A 21,620-nucleotide genomic window follows, 5' to 3' on the forward strand; every position below is an offset into this window, starting at 1 on the left:
CATGAATAATTAAATTAGCCCTTCTATTCTCCAGCACAGATCCTGAGCCCAGCTGTGGGTGCAGGTGCTTAGAGCCTCGGTCTCCTCTTCTGCCCGCCAGAAGGCAAAGGCCACTCAACTGCCACCTTAAGACAGCCAGGATTCGCCTCTCCCTTTTAATTAATAGAATAATGCTCAGGTTCACTGCATGAGAGCAGCGCTCTCTGACTTTGCATTCATCAGGATAACCTAGGTGGTTTGTTTAAAACTACACATTTCCTGGCTGAGCTCCCAGAAACTGGACTTCAGTGGTTTAATGGGGGTGTGCATAGGACAGGTGATTCTGAGGACCACGAGGGGTTAGGAATTTCGCCGTTAATTCTGGCCAAGGGAGAGATTAGACTATCCAGCATTGTCTGCAGCATATATTTTTTTTCCTCTTTTGCAATGAATATTTGATGCTCAGCGGGATGAGCCCCAGGATGAGGCACACATCCAAGAAAAATCCATGCCTCTCCATCTTTTCCCCAGGATTGCCCTTTGGTGAGACTCTCCTTTGCGATTGCTTCACTTTCCCGGGTTCATAGAACAAACCTCTTCTTAGTCTCTTTTGTTGTTTCCTATCTGTTCAACAAACACCCACTGCGCAGGACCATCCTCCGGAAAGCCCTCGAGTGGGGCCGTTTGGGAGCCCTTCTTCGTGGGGTGAGCACTGAAGGAACCGGGATCCCATAAGCCCGTGCTTTTGTAGGGGCTGCTCCCTGTCCCATCGCAGGTAACTGGCACCAGGCTGTTAAGCTGTGGATGGGCAACTGGCACAGCGCTTTGGATGTGCGTATTTCAGCACGTGGAGTTGGCCGGTGAAGTCAGCCGAGGTCGGCACAGCGTACAGCAGCGCGCCTGTCCATAGGGAGGAAGGGTCGTCCCGCCTCCCCGCCAGGTCAGTCCCGTTGCGCCTCCTCCTATCCCACTCTGACTTTCGCGCGCCCATGCGTCTCTGAGTGTAGCGCCCCGATACTCTCCCCCACCCCAAGGATTCTTCTCCCTACGGGACGAGCTGGGGGCCCGGGAGCGCCACAGACCCCGTGGACCCGGGAAATCGCAGCTTCGTCATAGCTAAGCTCGCCGCGCTCAGCTTTTCCCACCACCTGGAGGATCCACTCTCCGTGCGTCCTTCCCGACCTTAGGCTGCAGAGAAAACGTGGGGGCGGGGATCGAGGAAGCCGCGCGCAGAGGCTCCTAGCGCAGCCCCAGGAGGAATCCTGCCGCCACCAAGAAGCTGTGCGCGCGGCCGGGCTCGGCGCTGACAACAGCCGGATCTACCGGGCCTGCCGCGAGCCTCCGCGTCCAGGTGGGGTCTCCGCGCCCCAATTCCACCCCGCCCCGCCATCGGCGCTCCCCGCAAGTGCGGGGTTTCCACCGGCCCCGGCGTTCGCGCCCACTCACGGTCTCCCTTGCCCCCCCCCTCCCGCCCCGGGAGATGCTCCCGGCGTTCTATTCCGCCCTGCCTTGACCCGCCCAGCGAACGATGTGACCCCGCCCCCTTGCGGTCTCCCCTCCCCCGGTCGCTGCCCCTGCCCCCACCTGTGGCGCTCCGTGCATCTCTAAAGGCCCCAACCAGAGTCCTCCAACCCACCCGCAAGGGTAGCGCACCGGCAACGCGGCCCCACCCCCAGGGACTCCGCCCACTTGTGGTGTTACCCCCGCCTCCGCGACCTCACCCACCGCTAGCGCGGCAGCCACCTACGACGACCCCCGCGTAGGTCCTCCCGCCCACACCCGGCCCCGGCCAGCCCCTGCCCCTTTCTCTGCCCCTTTCCCTGCCCCTGCCCCTGCCCCTAGCCGCGCCCCACCCCCGCAGCCCCTCCTGTGCGCTTGGGCCCCGCCCGTCAAGGCCCTTTGACGCTAGGGCCGGGCGGGGGCGCGGGCGGGGCAGCGTTTCCGAGTCGGGCGCACGCGGGCAGGGTCTCCATTGCCTGCTGCGCACCCGGACTAGCGGCTGCCCTCGGCCTCCTCGCCTTGGACGCGGAAGACTCCCGGGCCCCCAAGGGCTCCTTGCGGAAGTTCCTGGAGCACTTCTCCGGGGCCGGCAAGGCCATCGGCGTGGTGACCAGCGGGGGACATGCTCAAGGTGCGCGCCCCCCTCCGGGCGGCGAGGGAGGGACGGACGGAGAAGGGGAGAAGAGGGAGAAGGGGAGAACAGGGCGAAGGGGATGGGGGAACCGGGCAGAAGAGGGGGAAGCGATGGGAGGACCCGGGGAAAGGTGGGGAAGCGATGGGAAGAACTGGGGAGAAGCGCGGGGAAGCGATGGGAAGAACTGGGGAGAAGCCCGTGCCCGGGAGCGGCAGGGGTACCTGCGGGGCGGCGGGAGCCGGCAAGGCAGCCCCGGGGTCCATGCCGGGTGGGGCGGAGGAGGAAGGAACATGGCGATAGGAACCTCCATTCGGAAAATAGTGAGCTTTCCACCCTCTCCGGTTTATGTTTTAAATTGAGCCTGGTAGAGGGGGTCGCCTGGAGCACCTTCCGGGGTCGTTCTGCCTCTGAGCTGTAGGATGGGGCCGGGCTTCCCCTCCGAATCCTGGGTACAGCGCGATCACTTCTTAAGTTGCCCCCGCCCCCCAACTCCGCCCCACGCCACCCCCCAGCTTGTGGAGGAAGAAACGGCCGGATCTCGGCGGGCCTCCTGTCGCCTCGGGCCCCCCGCGGCGTGGGCGGGGTCCCGGCTGCTGCAATGCGGGAAAAGGCAGGGGTGCTGTGGGTTCCCGCCTAGCGTCTCCGAGGCAGTCCGGCAGCCCCTCGCGTTTCCGTTGGAAGATTTTAAAAAAGGGTTTCCTGCGCTCGCATGTGCTGTCGCCTTCCGGCTCGTGACAAAACCGAAAACTAAAATGGGTCCCAGGCCCTCCCCGCCAGCCTCCGCGGAAGGGAAGGAGCAGGAATCGGGGACTCCGGGACGTCAGTGGCGCTGCAGCGCGGGCTCTGGGCTTCCCCTGTCCTGTAATGTGGAAAGGGCTCTCCAGGAGGGGCCGAGCCTGGGCCCACGACGCAGGCGCTCCGGGAGGACATTTAACATTGAAGAGCGAGAGGTGGTGGAGACTGCGCTCCCCAGGCCCCGGGTGCACGTAGGGGCACCGGTGCCCAGGTTCAGGAGGGTGAGGCCTTCTTGGCCAGGTAGCCCTGTTAAATCTATCTGAAAATCACAGAACTAAGTATCAAGTCGTCACAGATCATTTTAGTATCCTGAATGAGATGGCTACGGAAAACATGAAAACGTCGTTACTGGTTACGTGCATGATGCATCCAAAACATTGTTACCTGCACAGTGGCAGCACTGATATTTGTGGGCTTTTGAACGTGTGGACTGGAGTGTTAAGAGCCCTTCAGAGTTATGACAGTAGTTTGATTTGAATGTTCTTTTCTTGGCGAATAAATGCTGTACATTGAATTTACCCAGGAAACTAGGAAGGTGAACCCACACGAAGGACACAGGCCTGTGGGCTGCTCCAGGCGCCCTTAGGGCGTTGCAGGGCCTGAGCCATGCGCTTCCTGCTCAGCCTCCTGAGAGCCGTGACGGCGTCTCTGTTCTGCCTCACACTGGACCCGCTAGTTTCATATTCTTGTTATGGTTCCGAGGCTACAAGCGGTTGGATTCTGTGAGACACTCTCTGTCTTCCTCCTCCGGCTGCTTTCAAATGGGTCGTCTTTTTTTAGAACTGATTTTTTAAGCAGTGATTGATGGGGTGAGTTGTAGTGCTGTCCTGAACTGCAGAGGGAGCGCATTGAGGAACCTGGGTTTTGATGCTGTGCACATCAGCAGAGTCACCAGCCCAGGGCCCTGTCAGTCCCATTATTAAGCTCATTTCTTGCTCTTGTCATCGTTACTCAGACGCCTTAAAAAAAAAAGCAAACTCCTGCTTACCGTCACTGGCTGAGTTTGGCAAATGGGTGTTTACCCTGGAAAGAGGGGCATTTTGTCCTCTGGAACGTCTAAGGCGCCCTTTGGTGAGGTGGTCTGTTTCTGACCACTCTATCCCGTGGGCGTCCTTCCTACTTCCACCTTCCCTTTCCGAACGCCTCCGCCTCCAGGGCTTTAACTTTCCTTCTGTGTGTGTGCCACACAGAGGTTATGACTGTTGTGCCAGTGCCCTGTTTTTTCTCTTTCTTTCTTTCTTTCTTTCTTTCTTTCTTTCTTTCTTTCTTTCTTTCTTTCTTTCTTTCTTTTCTTTTCTTTTCTTTTTTCCTTCTTTCTTTCTTTCTCTCTCTTTCTTTCTCTCTCTCTCTCTTTCTTTTCTTTCTTTCTTTCTTTCTTTCTTTCTTTCTTTCTTTCTTCCTTTCTTTCTTTCTTTCTTTCTTTCTTTCTTTCTTTCTTTTTTCTTTTCTTTTTTCTTTCTTTCTTTCTTTCTCTCTCTTTCTTTCTCTCTCTCTCTCTTTCTTTTTCTTTCTTTCTTTCTTTCTTTCTTTCTTTCTTTCTTTCTTTCTTTCTTTCTTTCTTTCTTTCTTTCTTTCTTTCTTTCTTTCTTTCTTTCTTTCTTTCTTTCTTTCCTTTCTTTCTTCTTTCTTTCTGCTGAGGGCCCAAAACTTGCTGCATCTCAAAAGAAGCATTTGCATCCATTTGTTCGCGATGAGCATAAACTGCTCTTTAAGGGAGACTAATTGGTAAACCCGGCTGCTGTGTGTAGAAAGACAGAGGTGGCCGCGGAAGCAGGGCTCTGCCTCTTGGAAGCCTGCACAACCGTCCTGCTTTCTTTCTTCAATATCCGCGGGGGGGGGGGGGGGTGGGGTGGTTAATTTTAATAAGCCCTGGAAACCAACAAAGCAGGAAAGTGCTAAGACATTGAGGTGTGAGATTTAAAATGACAACCAGCAGCCTCTCATTCTTCCTTCACTGAGGAAGGAAGGAACCAGTTGCCTCTTCGTTTTGGGGCTGCAGGGTATGTTTGGCAGCGACACTGGCCCTTTGTGCTGTGTGACTCATGAATTGAGATAGTTCTTTACTAAGTGTTTTGTGCAGTAGGTATGAAAATGGGGAAAGAGGGAGCACTGTCCGGGGTGGAGAGGCGTGGAGAGACGCTGTGATACATAGCGAGTCCTTTTCTTCTGGGCTCCTGGTTTTCAATCTTTTTCTTCTTTTTTTCCTAACAGCTTGAAAGATGATTTTTGTGTCTTAATTAAAAGATTGAAGACTGTGGGTCAGACCCAAACTAATTCCATCGGCATCAGAGAAAAGGATTCTTTACATATTTATCTATAGGCACAATTAATTTTTTTATTTTTTGCTGAATTATCTGGTTAGTCAAATCATACATTAGAGAAGTAATATTAAAAATTAAAAAATAAAAAATGTATCTGTAAACATATCCCCCTTCCATTCCAGTCTTTGTCTCTGTGTAATTTTAGAACCTTGGGCCATGATGTACATAGAGTTTATATTCTTTTAATATCTTGCTACTTCATTGTTTTCATGTTTAATCTTTGGGTTGATGTATCACAGGTTACTTGACCGTTTCTTACAGGTGTTTGTTTTAGTTTTTTTTTTTCCCTTAACGCTAATGTAAATTTGAGTGTTTGGATGGTAGTTTTAGCAGAATTTAAGGCAGAGTCTCAGTTAGGGTGATGGATCGATTTATAGTCCCTAATTTGAGGAGGGAGGTGGCAATATGCCCTTTCTTCTAAAATTGATATGTTAAATCACAATGGACATTTACATGATTTTGAGCACTTGGGACTCCCCTGGGGTTCACTGGTATTGCAAGGTCAGGGCTGGGGATCTTCTGCTGGAGAGGCCCCCAGCGTGCCCAGCGCAGGGTCCTGAGTGTGTTGCTGCAGGACAAGCTCTGGGCTTTGCCCTGCAGTGGCCGTCGCTCTGGGAAGAGCTGGCTGCTCCAGGAATGAGGCCTATGCTCTGAAGCTCACAGTCAGCAGACCAGCAAAGGTCAGCGCAGATGACCTTATATGAATCATTCATTTAACAAGCATTCATGGAATACACATTCCATGCAGTTGGAACTTAGAGTGGAAGGCCATCAGTTCACTGTTGTCTCAGCAGAACTTTGTCCCTGGGTCCCTGTTGAACTTAGAGTGGAAGGCCATCTGCTCACTATTGTCTGAGCAGAGCTTGGTCCCTGGGTCCCTGTTGAACTTAGAGTGGAAGGCCATCAACTCACTGTTGTCTGAGCAGAGCTTGGTCCCTGGGTCCCTATTGAACTTAGAGTGGAAGGCCATCAGCTCACTGTTGTCTGAGCAGAGCTTGGTCTCTGGCTCCCTGTTGTAGCCTCCGCTCCTAGGAGGTGCACGGTGAGTGTTGGGGGACCCTCTCCAGGCACAATTGCTGAACAAGGACCCCTCCCAAGGGTGTCAGCCCTAGGCCCTGAGCTCTGAAGAGGAGGAAGGCATTCCTGGGGCCATCTCCCCTTCTGGATACTGAGCTCTGCACAGAGAGTAACTCTTCCACATTCACTGCAGTGAAGTTCATACTTTAGAGACTGGGGCCTGCATTCCCCAGAATTTCCATGGCCACAGGTGGTGGCTGCACCATGCGACTGGTGTCTATGTTCCCTGGAATTTCCGTGGCCATAGATGGTGGCTGTACCATGTGACTGGGGTCTGCATTCCCTGGAATTTCCGTGACTGCAGGTGGTGGCTGCACCATGCGACTGGAGTCTGTGTTCCCCAGGATTTCTGTGACCATAGGTGGTAGCTGCACCATGCGACTGGAGTCTGTGTTCCCCAGGATTTCTGTGACTACAGGTGGTAGCTGTACCATGTGACTGAGGGTCTGCGTTCCCCTGAATTTCCGTGGCCATAGGTGGTGGCTGTACCATGGGAATGAGGGTCTCTGTTCTCTGGAATTTCCATGGCCATAGGTAGTGGCTGTACCATGCGACTGGGGTCTGCGTTCTCCAGAATTTCTGTGGCTGCAGGCTGTGGCTGCACCATGCGACTGGGGTATGCATTCCTCGGAATTTCCGTGGCCATATATGGTGGCTGTACCATGTGACTGAGGGTCTGCATTCCTTGGAATTTCCATGGCCATAGATAGTGGCTGTACCATGTGTCTGAGGGTCTGCGTTCTCTGGAATTTCTGTGGCTGCAGATAGTGGCTGTACCATGTGACTGAGGGTCTGCATTCCTGGAATTTCTGTGGTCGCACATGGTGGCTGTACCATACAACTGGGGTCTACATTCCCTGGAATTTCCTTGGCCACAGGCGGTAGCTGCACCATGCATCAGGTCCTCTGTCTCAGGAGTTGGTGCCATTGTCTCTGTTACTCCCTCGCCTGACACACAGAGGCAGTTCCTGACTTTATCACTCCCAGGAAACACACAGGCATCTGTTTTGGATCCTTGTTTTATTTCCCCATCACCTTTCTCATCAAAGGGAAATTCACATCCCTCTAAAGCTGAAAATGGTGTGGGGCCCCCTGGTGGTCTTTCCAAGGCATTATCAGCAGGTAAATTAGATCATGTGGGCCAGTGTACCTGAAATGAAAACAGAAAGGTAAGTCGTGTCACTAAGCTTTGGTGGGAGATTCAGGGTCTTTGTTAGTGGCAGAATCATCCAAAGTAAGTTGTTTGTTCACTGCAGATCTAGATGGTTGGCTGTGTCAGGATTAAACTTAGCCAGTGTCGACAGAGTGTCGCTTAATCCCTCACGGAAGCGTGTCAAGTACATTGAAGAATAGCTGCCAAGTCTGCTATTGTCGGGAGAGAGGCAGGTACGTCTCTCGCTTAGCCCAGTGCTGCAGGAGGCCAGGCTCACGTCAGGCTGTGCGTGTGAGTGGGTTGGATTTTTAGCACTCTGGGACGGTAAAGCACAAACATCTATTTTTAACTTGTGGGTGACCTTCTTCTGTGCTGCTTGAGTCTCTGTGGGCCTTTCTGTTTCCTTCCTGAGGAGTCTGTGCCAGGGTCCCAAGCGTTCTCTGGGCTGCACCTCCGCGCCTGCCCAGTGAGGAGCCTCCTCCTGGTGGCTGTGGGACTGGGCTGGGCCCACACTGTCAGCATCGTCTGGGGTAAGCAAGCCCGTCCTTCCACACCTCAGTGTCCCCAGCTGTTGAACAGGGCTAATCAACTGACCGTCAGGATTAATGGGGATCAGATGCGCTCATCTCATAGCCCTGCTTGGTAAATAGCCACTTCCACTCTGTCCTCCAATGTGCTACTCTAGACTTTTGCTTTACCTCCATTTAGCCAGGTGATTCGAGGTGACAGTGACTATCAAGAGGGATGTACAGAGGAAACCAGTGGAAGAGAGCTCGAGGAGCAGACATGGGCGCAGGGAGCACAGTGCGGGGAGCACGGCTGCAGGGAGCATAGGCATGGGGAGCACAGATAGGTGTAGGGAGCATGGGCGTGGAGAGGACGGGTGCGGGGAGAACGGGTGTGGGGAGCACGGGCGTGTGAAGCATGGGTGCGGGGAGCACGGGTGCTGGGAGCACAGGGCATGGAGAGCATGTGTGTACTTGCTCTGCTCTGACAGAGGTTGCCGAGCATGTACTCTGTGCTCAGATGGGTCAGAGCCTCAGTACCTCTTTTAAAAAAAAAAAAACAATCTTTTTTTAAAGATAGGACTTCTGTCTTCCTGGTGGCCCCTTTTAGTCGATACTCTTTTAAGCCTGCTTTTCCAGAGAAAAGCTAGGAAGGATGGCCTATATAGGTTCCAGTCTGGGCATATCTGGAAGAATGGGTCTTTTTTAGGTTTGAGTCTGGCGTACCTGGGGACATCTTTGAACCTCCACTCAGAGTCCCAGAACCACGTGTAGAGGCTCCCCAAATGTCTGCTGGGACTTTCCCCTCTGCTCGCGGATGATGAAGAGCAGAACCTCACCCTGCCACGACCTCTGGGGTCCTCCTTCCTGGAGGGCAGTGCCTTGGTGACCAGCGTGTGTAGGAGTCTGAGCTGGCACCTTCGGGCTATGCTGTGCAGCGGGGGCTCATGCCATGGGGCATTCTTGTGTTCTGCACCGGGACTGGTGACGTTGGGCATCCTCGTGCAGTGTGGACCACATGAGGTGCACATGAGCCAGACAGCTCCCGGAATTCGGAGCCTGGCTCTGTCTCAGGCCACCCACCTGTCTGTGGCATTTCTGAGGGATTGTGGGGACCGTATGAGTCTGTGTCCCCACCCTCACTGGCTGGACACCTGTGCCAGGCTGGAGCTTTATGTTTCACCATCCCCTGTTCCGAGTTGTGTGAATATTTATTTTCATTACCTACTCTCATGAGCTTTCCTTTTTAAAAAAAAAAAAAATCGGAGACAGACTTTGAAGTCCCCTGGCCCCACCGTTCGTGGACCTAATGGTATTGCAGAAATTATGACTTCAATTATGTATAATAACTGGGGCTACTTTAAAAGTCATGTAAAGGAACAAGGTGGAGTAGCCATTTCAAGCTGTACATCATGCTGGATTCTTAAGTGAACATTATCAGGGTTTCAACACGTTTTCTCTTTTTATTTACTTTGGAGAATATAATGGATGCTCAGAAGCTGTTGGGATTTAGTAAGAGGAAGTTATCCTTAAGAAGCTATTTAAGCAAGGGGACAGTTGGAGTAAACGTAAATTATGAACACACACCTATTCCAAACCAGAGAAATAAAAGCATCAACTTTACTGGGGTTGAAACTTGGGTGCTAGTGTGTCTTTCCTGCCCACAGTGACTGTGGCAGTGCTGTGGGCAGGAAATTCTGGAAAGAAGACTCGGTGCCAGTGGTAATTTTTGTGACGATTCATTTGCTTTCAGCTCAAGTGACTATAGTCTTACTTGCAAATGGCTAGGTCTCCACCAATGGACCACAACACTGACAAAGGACACATGAGAAATGACCCTTGGGTTTTTAACAATTATTATTTTTAATGGACACATTATAGTACATATCCATGGGATACAGTATGATATTTCAATACATGTTTTTCGTGTGTAATTAGCAACTCAGGGTAATTAGCATGTCCATCATCTCAAACATTTGTCATTTCTTAATGCTGGGAATATTTAAAATCCTCTCTTCTAGCTGCTTGAAAATATACAATAAATTGTAAACTATAGTCACCCTACAAGGCTATAGCACACTAACCCTTATTTTTACTATCTAGATGTAATTTTGTATCCATTAGACAACCTCTCCCTTTCTGCCTTCCCGCCGCCCTTTCCTGTCTCTAGAAGCCACTGTTCTACCTTCCGAGGGTAGAATATCGTTTTCCTCATAGAGATCTTTAACCTTCTTGGTTAGATTTCTTCTGAGGTATTTTTATTTTTATTTTATATTTTTGTAGTTAAATGGGATTGCTTTCTTGATTTCTTTTTTCACTGGCTCATTGTTGGTCTATAGAAATGCTACTGATTTTTATATGTTGATTTTGTATTCTGTAACTTTACTGAATTTGTTTATCAGTTCAAAGAGATTTTTGCTGGAGTCTTTTTTTTTTTTTAATATATAAGAGCACATTGTCTGAAAACAGATAATTGGAGTGCCTCCTTTCCACTTTGGGTGCCCTTGATTTCTTTCTCTTGCCTGACTGCTCTTGACTAGGACGTTCAGTGCTGTGTTGAATAGGAGTGGCACAAGTGGGCGTCCTTGTCTTTTACAGATCTCAGAGAAAAAGCTCTTAGTGTTTCCCCATTCCCCATTATGTTAGCTGTGGGTTTGTCACATATGGCCTTTATTGTGTTGAGGTATGTTTCCTTCAGTGACTCGTTTGTTGAGACTTTCTATCATGAAGCAGCGTTGAATTTTATCAAATGCTTTTTCTGTATCTATCGAAATGATATTATGGTTTTTGTCCTTAATTCTGTTGATGTGATGTAGCATGATTATTGATTTGTGTTTGATGAGCAATCCTTGCATCGTGGGATAAATCCCACTTGATCATGGTGTATAATCTTTTTGATTTGCTGTTGGATTCAGTTTGTTAGTATTTTGTTGAGGATTTTTGCATCTGTGTTCATCAGGAATATTGACCTATAGTTTTCTCTTTTTATTGTGTCCTTGCCTTATTTTGGTATCAGGGTAATGCTGGTCTTGAAGAATGAACTTGGCAGAATTCCCTCCTCTTCAATACTTTTGGAATAGTTTGAGAAGAATTGAAATAAAAATGTGTAGAGTTCAGCTGCGAAGTCACCTAGTTCTGGGGTTTTCTTTGTTGGGAGACTTTTTATTATTACTTAGTCATACGTGTTACTCATTATTGGTCTCTTCAGGATTTCCGTTTCTTCTTGGTTCCATCTTGGTAGGTTGTACGTGTCCGGGAATTTATCCATTTCTTCTAGATTTTCCAATCTGTTGACATACAATTGTTCAAAATAGTCTGTAATGATCCCTTGTATTTCTGTAGTATCAACTATCATTCTCCTTTTCTGTTTCTAATTTTATTTCTTTGGGATTTCTTTTTGTTTGCTTAGTGTAGCTAATGGTTTGTCTATTTTATTTATCTTTTCAAAAAACCAATATTTTTTTCTTCATTTTTATATTTGTTAGTTTCAAGTTTATTTAGTTCCTCTTTGATCTTTGTTATTTCTTTTCTTCTACCACTTTTGGATTTGATTTGTTCTTGCTCTTCTAGCTCATCGCAGTTCGTTGTTAGGTTGTTTATTTTAAATCTGTTTTTTAAATGTAGGAGTTCATTGTTATAAACTTTCCTCTTAATACTGCTTTTGCTGTATACCATAAACTTTGATATGTTGTGTTTCTGTTTTCATTTATTTCAAGAAATTTTTAAATTTCCTTCTTCATTTCTTCATTGACCCATTGGCTATTCAAGGGCATATTGTGTAATTTCTATGTATTTATACAGTTTTGAAAGTTCTCCTTGTTTTGTTTTTTTTTTTTTAATTAACTTTGTGTTCTAGAGTACATGTGCACAATGTGCAGGTTTATTACATGTGTATTCACGTGCCAAGTTGGTATGCTGCACCCATTAACTCATCATTTACATTAGGTATATCTCCTAATGCTATCCCTCCCTCCTCCCGCCTCCCCCCTCCCCACAACAGGCTCCAGTATGTGATGTTTCCTTTCCTGTGTCCAAGTGATCTCACTGTTCATTTCCCACCTATGAGTGAGAACATGCGGTGTTTAGTTTTCTGTCCTTGCAATAGTTTGCTGAGAATGATGGTTTCCAGCTCCATCCATGTCCCTACAAAGGACATGAACTCATCCTTTTTTATGGCTGCATAGTATACCATGGTGTATATGTGCCACATTTTCTTAATCCAGTCTGTCATTGATGGACATTTGGATTAGTTCCAAGTCTTTGCTGTTGTGAATAGTGCCGCAATAAACATACATGTACATGTGTCTTTATAGCAGCATGATTTATAATCCTTTGGGTATGTACCCAGTATTGGGATGGCTGAGTCAAATGGTATTTCTAGTACTAGATCCTTGAGGAATGACCACACTGTTTTCCACGATGGTTGAACTAGTGTACAGTCCCACCAACAGTGTAAAAGTGTTCCTATTTCTCCACATCCTCTCCAGCACCTGTTGTTTCCTGACTTTTTAATGATCGCCATTCTAACTGGTGTGAGATGGTATCTCATTGTGGTTTTGATTTGCATTTCTCTGATGGCGAGTGATTATTGTAGCAGGACTAGCCGCAGACAAAACATGATGGGAGGCTACATGCATCAGCTAACAGAACAAAACGTTTTACAGTGCTTTCTCAGACAATGTCTGGAATTTACAGATAACACTAGTAGTTTGGGTCAGGGGTTAATATTATTATTATTATTTTAACCACCAGGGCCAGGTGGTGGTGCCAAGGTCGTCTAGCTATTTATCTTACTTCTGTTTCCTTCCAACTTTTTGTTTTCTCCCCCTTCTCCTGTCTTATAAACTAGGGAAAAGGGGAGACGGGAAAAGTTGGGAAAGACAACAGGAGAAGTGGTGGTCTCATTCTATATTATGAGCATTTTTTCATGTCTCTATTGGCTGCATAAATGTCTTCTTTTGAGAAGTGTCTGTTCCTTGTTGTTGATTTATAGCTTTATTCTGTTAGAGTCTGAGAGTATCCTAGATGTTATTTCAATTTTAGAAAAAATGTATTGAGAATTCTTTTGTAGCCTAACATGTGGTGGATTCTAGAGAATGTTCCATGTGCTGAGGAGAAGAATGTGCATTATGTATCTGTTGGATGAAATGTTCTGTAAATGTCTGATAGGTCCATTTGGTCTACACTGGACTTTAAATTTCATGTTTTGTTGTTATTTTTTGTCTAGATGACCTCCAGTGCTGACAGTGGGATTTTGAAGCTCCTACTATTGTTGTGTTGGTGTCTCCCTGTCTCTCTCTGTCTCTCTCTCTCTCCATATATATATATATATATAGATAGATATATATATATACGCACACGTATATATATGTGTGTGTGTGTGTGTATATTTATGTATATATAAATTTATTTGAGACAGAGTTTTGCTGTTGTTGCCTAGGCTGGAGTGCAGAGGTGCAATCTCAACTCATTGCAACCTCCACCTCCTGAGTTCAAGTGATTCTCCTGGCTCAGCCTCCCAAGTAGCTGGGATTACAGGCATGTGCCACCATGCTGGGCTAATTTTTTGTATTAGTAGAGAGAAGGTTTCACCATGTTGGCCAGACTGGTATTAAACTCCTGACCTCAGGTGATCCACCTGCCTCCACATCCCTCCCAAAATGCTGGGATTGTAGGCATGAGGCACTGCGCCAGACCTCTCTTTCTATTTAGATCTACTAATATTTGCTTTATATATCTGAGTGCTTTGTTGTTGGGTGCACATATACTCGTAATTGTTATATCCTTTTGCTATTTTGATCTCTTTATTATATAATTACCTTTTTGTCTCCTTTTTACAGTTTTTGACTTAAATTGTGATTGATCTGAAATAAATATGGCTACTCTTGCTCACTTTTGATTTCCATTAATGTGGAATGTGTTTTTCCATCCCTTCACATTTAGTCTATGTGTGTCTTTGCGGCTGAACTGAGTTTTTTGTAGGCAGCATATAGTCAGTTTTTCTTGTTTTAAATTCATTCAGCCCATCTGTATCTTTTAATTGGGAATCTTGGGATTATTTTGCTATTGATATCACAGTCCAGACATTAAGATTTTCTCACTTAAGTTGCTTTACACAAATTAATATGAAGAGGAAGTAGAGTTTTTCTTTTGTCCTTTTGAAGAGAGTGATGGATTATTATTTTCACTTCATGCAAGTGAGGGACTCACCATGCCTGTTGGGATTTTAGAATTTCTTTCCTGTTATTAGGAACAGCAATGATCTGTAATGGGTTCCTGGAATCATCCAGTGATGGTCTGAATATCTTAAAAGTTTCCTTTCATGTCTCATTTTCTATTTCTCCCCTAGTAGCCATGCACCTGGGGCAGGACCTGGCCTTACATTTCTTTGGTTTCTTGATGATTTTTTAGGTTTAGTGTTTGACACAGTTAGGAGTCTGGATAAAATCAGCCCTTCTGGGAAGTGTGTAAGTCAAACAAGGACTTTCTGGTGACGTTATACAGGTTTCCCATGCCCCATGAGTACAGGAATAGCTCCCTGGGGAAGGAGAATGGGCACATGATGGCAGGGAGCCATTCTGGGATGGTCCCATCGTTCTGCAGGAATTGTCATGCAGGAAGAAGAAGCACGTGGTGACTGAGCTGGTAGTGATTCTGCTGATAGTTTTGATCGTTATGATTTGCTCCTGAAAGGTGATGTGGGATGAACTGCAATATTTAGAATGCTGACATTCCTTGAAACAAAGATATAGAAAAAGGTTTATAATTGCATGATGCCTTGTAGTTTTCAGCTGCTCTCATGTGGATCCTTTTTCGTGCTTCTGAAATGCTTTCCCAGGAGAGAGCGTTGTTCTTTGTATATAGATGAGGAGCCTGGGTTTCAAATGGTTAGGAATTCAGCACACGCATTGGAATCTTTAGTTTCCTGGAACATTTTCTATTCAAGTATAGACCACATGGCCTCTAAAGGCTGGCTCATTCTTAACACCGCGATTGGTTATCCAGCCTCACGTCTGGGGTGGGTGGCAGGAACTCCACAGCCATCCTGGGTGCTCTGGGGTGGGGTGGCTGAGCTGTGGCAGCTCCTCCCAGCTGAGCAGCAAGGCTGGGGAAAGCTCATTCCATTCCCCTTGGTTCTAACCAGGTAGAGGCTTACACTGCACGTTTCCTTAGCTGGGAACCTTTAGAACTTTACATTTAAATCTAATCTGTGATCCAGGGGGTAGACACATGGGTATTCACTGTACAATTCCTACATGTTTTGTATATTTAAAATTTTTTTTTATATGTGTCATGGACGACAAAAGAAATGAGACCCCTTTGAGTTAGCTTTTCTGTATAGCATCTTCTAGAATCAGGAGGCTGGACAGGGTTTAGTTTCATCAGAAATCTGAATCTTTCTGGTCAAGAGACGGCACTATTAAGTTCTTGGTTGTGTGGTTTCTGGGAAAGAAATATTCTAAATGAGTTCCAGGAATCACCTCTGTGGGATTTCTACAGGAAAAATGACCACTCTTGAAGCTTCACTGTCAGTAACAAGAATAATGGTGACGGTTTCTAAGCTGTCTCCAGCCAATCTTTAGTTCTTTTATGCAGAGTGCTTTTATTCCAAGTGAGGTGCCCTTCTGTTTAATAGTGACCTGCAGTTATTACAGGGATTGCAGCTGCATTTGATGGACGTGAACCTGCTCATCTCTGGCTCCCCAGCTTCGCCTCTGGGGTGCGTGGCAGGCGCTCCACAGCCATCCTGAGTGCTCTGGGGTGGGAAGTCTCTAGGGGGAGTGGACAGTGCATGGCCAGGACGTTCCTGTCCGACGTTCCACACTGGTGTGTGGGCGTCTCTGCCCTGTTTCCTCTGTCCGTGCATGTGTGGCGTTTCCTCCGTTCGTGCATCTGTGGCCTGTTTTCTCCGTGTGTGCCTCTGTGGCACGTTTCCTCCATCCATGCGTCTGTGGTGTTTCTTCCATCCGTGCGTCAGTGGCATTTCTTTCGTCCCTGCGTCTGTGGCACTTTTCCTCCCTTCATGCGTCTGTGGCGCTTTTCTTCCCTCCGTGCGTCTGTGGTGTTTCCTCTGTCCGTGCATCTGTGGTGTTTTCTCCGTCTGTGGATCTGTGGCGTTTCCTCTGTGAGTCTGTGGCCTGTTTTCTCCGTCCACGCTGAAGGCCGTCACTTCTCTCTAGTCACCACTTACTGATCGCTCCCTGTTGGGGTCCGTGCCGGGGGTGGTGGAGAATGAAAGAACACACAAAAGACAAAGACACACAGAGAACATGGCGGCCGCGCTCAGAGCCTCCGCCTCACTTTATTTATACTCCATAAACCCCACGTCAGCAGAAAGAATGCAATGCAAAACAAACTTTCTTTTCCCAGATGTAACCTTCTACTCAGTTCTTTGTTTCTATGCTCTTTCTTATCTGCCCGCCTTCTTGGCGCCTACGGGAGTTCATTAAAAGTTCAATTGGAGATACTGTCCTTGAGCCCTATCTATTCTCAGCATACTGTTTTCAAAGGCCCCTGCATTTCCCCCCCTTTTTTTTTTGTTTTGCCTCAATCCTAAAAAGGTAGCCCATATTTGTTCTTGTGTTTTCTTTTGTTTTTGGAGGCGATGGAGGGAGCATCGAATCACCAAAAGAAGTAGACCCAATCCAAGTGCCCAAAGCAATATACTTCCAGAGATTGTAGAAGTCCATATCTTCATCTGGGTCCATGGGTTAAAGCAAGGCGCTGACCCAGCTCCTGAAGGGTTACAGTTCCGGACAACACATGTAATTGTTGTCGAAATGCTTCGGAAATGTTCTGAGTGAGCTCCTGGATGTCCAAACTAATATTTTTATGGCCTACTAATAATTTTCGGATTACAGTCCAATTTTGAGAGATGTTAAAAGGCACAGGCGTTACACAAAATTGAGTGGAGTTCCAATCACATTGTAATGTCATCCGAGTACTGAGTACAGTGAGCTGATCTCCAAGCCATGTCAATGCTTGCTCCATGTTGTCCAATCTTTCAGCAAGTTGAGAATCAATGTTTCGTTGTTGAAGCCATAACCGGTGAGATTGTTCGTGCCATTGCTGCATAAATTCAGCATTTTGTATGCTTTGACGAAGAGCGAATCCTGCTATGGCTGCAGTGGAGACGATGGCGACAAGGCTCATCACCGAGGCAATTATAAGTCCAAGGGCACGGAGGGTTCGCTGGAGAGAAGTCCAAATATAAGTCTCAAGAGGTGATGCCCCCCATGGTCGCGTAAGGTTAACAGGTAGCCAAATTTCCTTACGAGCCCTGAGGATATAAATATCCTCAGTAAAATTGTGCCACCAGGAATGATTGAGGCAAGACAAAAATGTACACATATCTGTACAATTAACAGTCCCCGTAAGATTATCCCATGTCAAATTTCCTGCTAATAATAGGTGGGGCTTACGGACACAAGCAATAATATATCAGGAGGTATTCCGATATAACTGAATATGAAAGGAGTTATTCGGGTTAGAAAGATAAAGGGGCATATTCCCCACAAAAGTGCTAATGGCATCGCCTGCAACTAACAACTTCCAAAAATAACTCTGTACTTCAGGCCTCCTTCACGCCATACCAAGGTTTCATTACTGTTAGCAGCAATACTTTTATTTACCCATTGTCATTTCAAAGGTATGTGACTAAATTTTGTTTGAAAATCACCGTGCACACTTCAATCAGTTATTTGCATCCCGTTGTATTCTAATAAAATCCGGGGTTTAGTTCCCCGACATTATTGTCACTCCAGCACCTCAATATTAGGAGAAACCTCTAGAATAGGACAAAAAAGTAAAGAACTAGGAATAGTTTCATTACTATATACAGTATGATTATATTAAAAACTTCTAGCTACAATAATAACAGTATTAGCAGCCACATGACTATGATTATAACGAACAGCCCAAGCTTCATGCAATTTTCGGAGACAATGAGGACTATTTCCCATACATATTGGAAGTCCTTCCACTCCAAATTGGTATGTGCTGATTATAATTGCTGTTTAACGTTCTATGTTGTCCTTGTCCATATGGGGGATGGCATCCAAGTAATGTTATTGGTGAAAACCTTAATTTCCGCCTCCTCTCAGGCGACTCCCTGATACAAGGGTGGAAAGGGAATATAAGTCCAATATTCATACAAAGCCTCACTAAGAGAAATAAGTCTCCCGCCGAGGCACATCTAACAAAGGAAGAAATGCATGCTGAATCCAGTTTTCTTTTCAACAGGGTTTCAATCATCTTGTAGGAAACCACTCAGGTCCACTCCCTGTAAGGACAAGAGCATAGCCCCGTCCCTGTTTTAGAACTTGCCCTTGAACATGCTTACCTTCTTCATTAGGATACCAAACCTTTAAACTGTCAGCAGGGACTATCACCGAGGGAGTTGAGGAAAGATGGGTTACGACAGCAGAGTCTTGCAATTGTCTCCATTGATTCAAAAAAATTAAGGTAAAAAGAACCTTCAAAATCTGGTTTCAAAATCTGGTTTCTGGGGGGCTCATTTCCCCCTTTTTGTTTTGTTTTAATAGTTAAGTTTTTAAAGTTAAATTTGTGCGCTCAATGATGGCTTGACCTTGACTGTTGCCCAGGATACCGGTGATATGTTGAATATTGTATTGCTGTAAGAAAACTTGTAATTTACGAGAGACATAGGCAGGGGCATTATTAGTTTTAAGTATGAGGAATGCCCATGATGGCGAAATAAGCTAAGAGATGAGTAATAACAGAAATGAGAAAAGGTATCAATGGTATGATGAACATACTTTAATCGTCTAAAAGAAGGGACACCTCGTGGATTAACCCCAGGATGGAAGGATGGAATGCTCAAAGGAGCACAGGAAGGACAAGCTCGAATAAGAGAACGAGCTTGTTTATGAGTTAAATGAAACCATCGTTGAAGGCCAGAACTATTAGTGTGATGTAGAGTATATTTTTGTTCTGCAGCATGTAGGTGGCCGATTAAAAGCAAATCAATCTGAGTATTACCATGAACTAATGGTCCAGAAAGTTGAGAATGAGAACGAAGATGAGTGATGAATAAAGGAGCTCGACGTTGGCTCAAAGTAAAGGATAACAAAGAAAAGAATTTCTGAAGAGAAGAAGTAGTACAAAGAGGTAAAGTGGCCTGAGAAATATAAGAAGTAACATAAACGGCGTATTGAGAATCACTAACAATGTTACAACCAGTAGTAGGGAAATCAAGTAAGACCATGAGAATAGCAAACAATTCTCCCTATTGCACCGAGGGATAAGGATAAACTGTAACTCAAGATTGATGAAGCTTCTTGCCAAGAATCAGAAGTTGCAAGAAGATAAGTGATCTGACTATGAGTGAATTGAGAGATAATTAAGGAAGGATCTCCTCCCCAAAGTTGTCGACAGTGATGCCGTCCTTTGATGATCAGTTCAGCTAAACGATCGATATAAGTAGCCAAGCGTTTAGATATTTTATTGGACAAAAAGATCCATTTTAGTGGTCGACTAGTTTGATGAATCATTCCTGTGGGAGAAGGTAAAGTATGAAATAAACAAAAGGAAGGGCCTTTTGAAGTTGCTCTTCAACAGGCTGGAGTTCCTGTAAAGCCAAAGGAGTTAAATGCCGTGAGTTGTCCAAGTGACTATCTCCTTCTAGAATAGAAAAAAGATGTTATAACTGATATGTTGGTATTCCTAAAACAGGACGCATCCAATTAATGTCTCCTAGAAGCTTTTGAAAATCATTTAATGTTTTTAAATGATCACATCGAATTTGAATTTTTTGGGGTCGAATATTTTGTGCCCCCAAGGTATAACCTAAATATTGATAAGAAAATCCAGTTAAATTTTTTCTGTGGCAATATTAAGTGAGTAGAAAGAAAGCTGAGTTTGTAATGATACAAAAGCATCTTGCTGCTTTTCTCTGGTTTTAACTTTGTGGGATAAGGGCAGGATTAGGAAGACCAGGCTGTAAACTTTCCCTAGGTTTAATGTAAACATTTATAATTTTAAGACAAGACAAAGACAGGAATTCCATGCAGAAATACGTGGCTTTATATTCCTCTCGGCCATTTGTTTTTTGACTTACTCTTTTAGAGTCCTAAGTATTTCTTTAAATAATAGTCACTGTTTCACCTAAATAGGAGTGGTGGCTATGAGTTTAAAGGATTGTAGCCCATTTTGAACATCTTATTTTTGGCAGCTGAGGAAATATGAGGAATGTTTAAAAAAGCAGCAAATTGTTGTGAAAGATCTTGTTCCCAAAAATTAATATTGATAGGAACAATATAAAAATTAAAAAAAACACTTGACCTTGTTGACCTTTAGGACCGACACAGGTTAAAGGTTCTACGTCTTGATAAATCACAGAAGCAGCACCCAAGCCAGTGAGTATAACTGAAACTTGTCTTTTTTCCCATTGTATAGGCCACTAATTTAAACAAATAATAGACATATTCACCCCCGTATCAATTAACTCTTTTAAAACTATCCCATTAATGTGCAATGAACATAAAGGCTTTTGATTAGAAACTAAAGTTTCCCAAAAAACAGTTTTTTCTGTGCTACGAAACCCTCTCTATTGAGAATACGTTCCCCTGCCTCTAGGCGTATAAATTGTGAAACTTGTACCAAAATAAACATTTTATTAGTAATATCATGTCCTTTTGGCAAAGGGCCACACACTCTAATAGCTAATTTATATACTCCTCTATTAGGAGACAAAGTATAAGGCTGAGTAATAGCTAAGTCAGCAGCGGCGCTCTGCTTAGTTGCCGCATAAAGCTGAGAAACTGGGGTAAGGTGTGGGATCCTTAAGGAGGACTTGAATTTATTCCTTAATGTTGTAGGCCATTGCTCACTGAATATTGTAGTAGACTTCTATTGTAATTGTTGGGGCCCCAAGCCTGTGGGCCCCGGCTCCCGTTTCCCAGGAGAGGAGACTGTAAATTTCCACTTTTATCAGTTTTGGAACGACATTTATTTGTCCAATGTCGACCTTTACCACAATATTTGTACACCTCTGAAGGCAGCTTTCTGCCTTGAGGGATAAAAGTGTTCAATTTTTATGACATTCTTTTTTTTGAAATGTCTAGGTTTACCACACTGCAAACAAACACCTTGTCTGTTATTTCCTTTTAAGGCTTTAGACAAAGCTCCAGCAAATAATTGAGCATCATAAATAGCCCCTCCAACACTAACACAAGTTTTAATATATTTATCTAAATTGGCCCCATTGGCCTTTAACGATTTTAACAATTTTTAACAGTCAGCATAAGCATTTTTAAAAGACAATGTTTATAACACAATTTTTGAAGCAAGGCCAGCACCCACAATTTTGAAGACAGCATCCTGAAGACGGGCTACGAAATCTGAATATAGTTCATTTGTGCCCTGTAAAATCTTCACAGAGGAAAGGGAACATTTTCCTGTTATCTCTACCTTATTTCAGGCCCTTAAAAACAAAGTCTTGATTTGAGTAAAGGCAACATCGTCTAAACCAGCCTGAGCATTAAGAGTAGCATATTGGTCCGTGCCTGTGAGTTGTTCCTCAGTGGGTCCAGGGGGATCACACATAACATTTTTTCTAGCCTATACATGTGCCTTGTTCATTTACCAGCTGTGCAATTGTAACCACTGAGAACGATCAAGAAAAGCCTTCCCCA

This window comes from Macaca mulatta, chromosome 12 (assembly GCF_049350105.2).
Source record: "Macaca mulatta isolate MMU2019108-1 chromosome 12, T2T-MMU8v2.0, whole genome shotgun sequence".
NCBI classification, from domain to species: Eukaryota; Metazoa; Chordata; class Mammalia; order Primates; family Cercopithecidae; genus Macaca; species Macaca mulatta.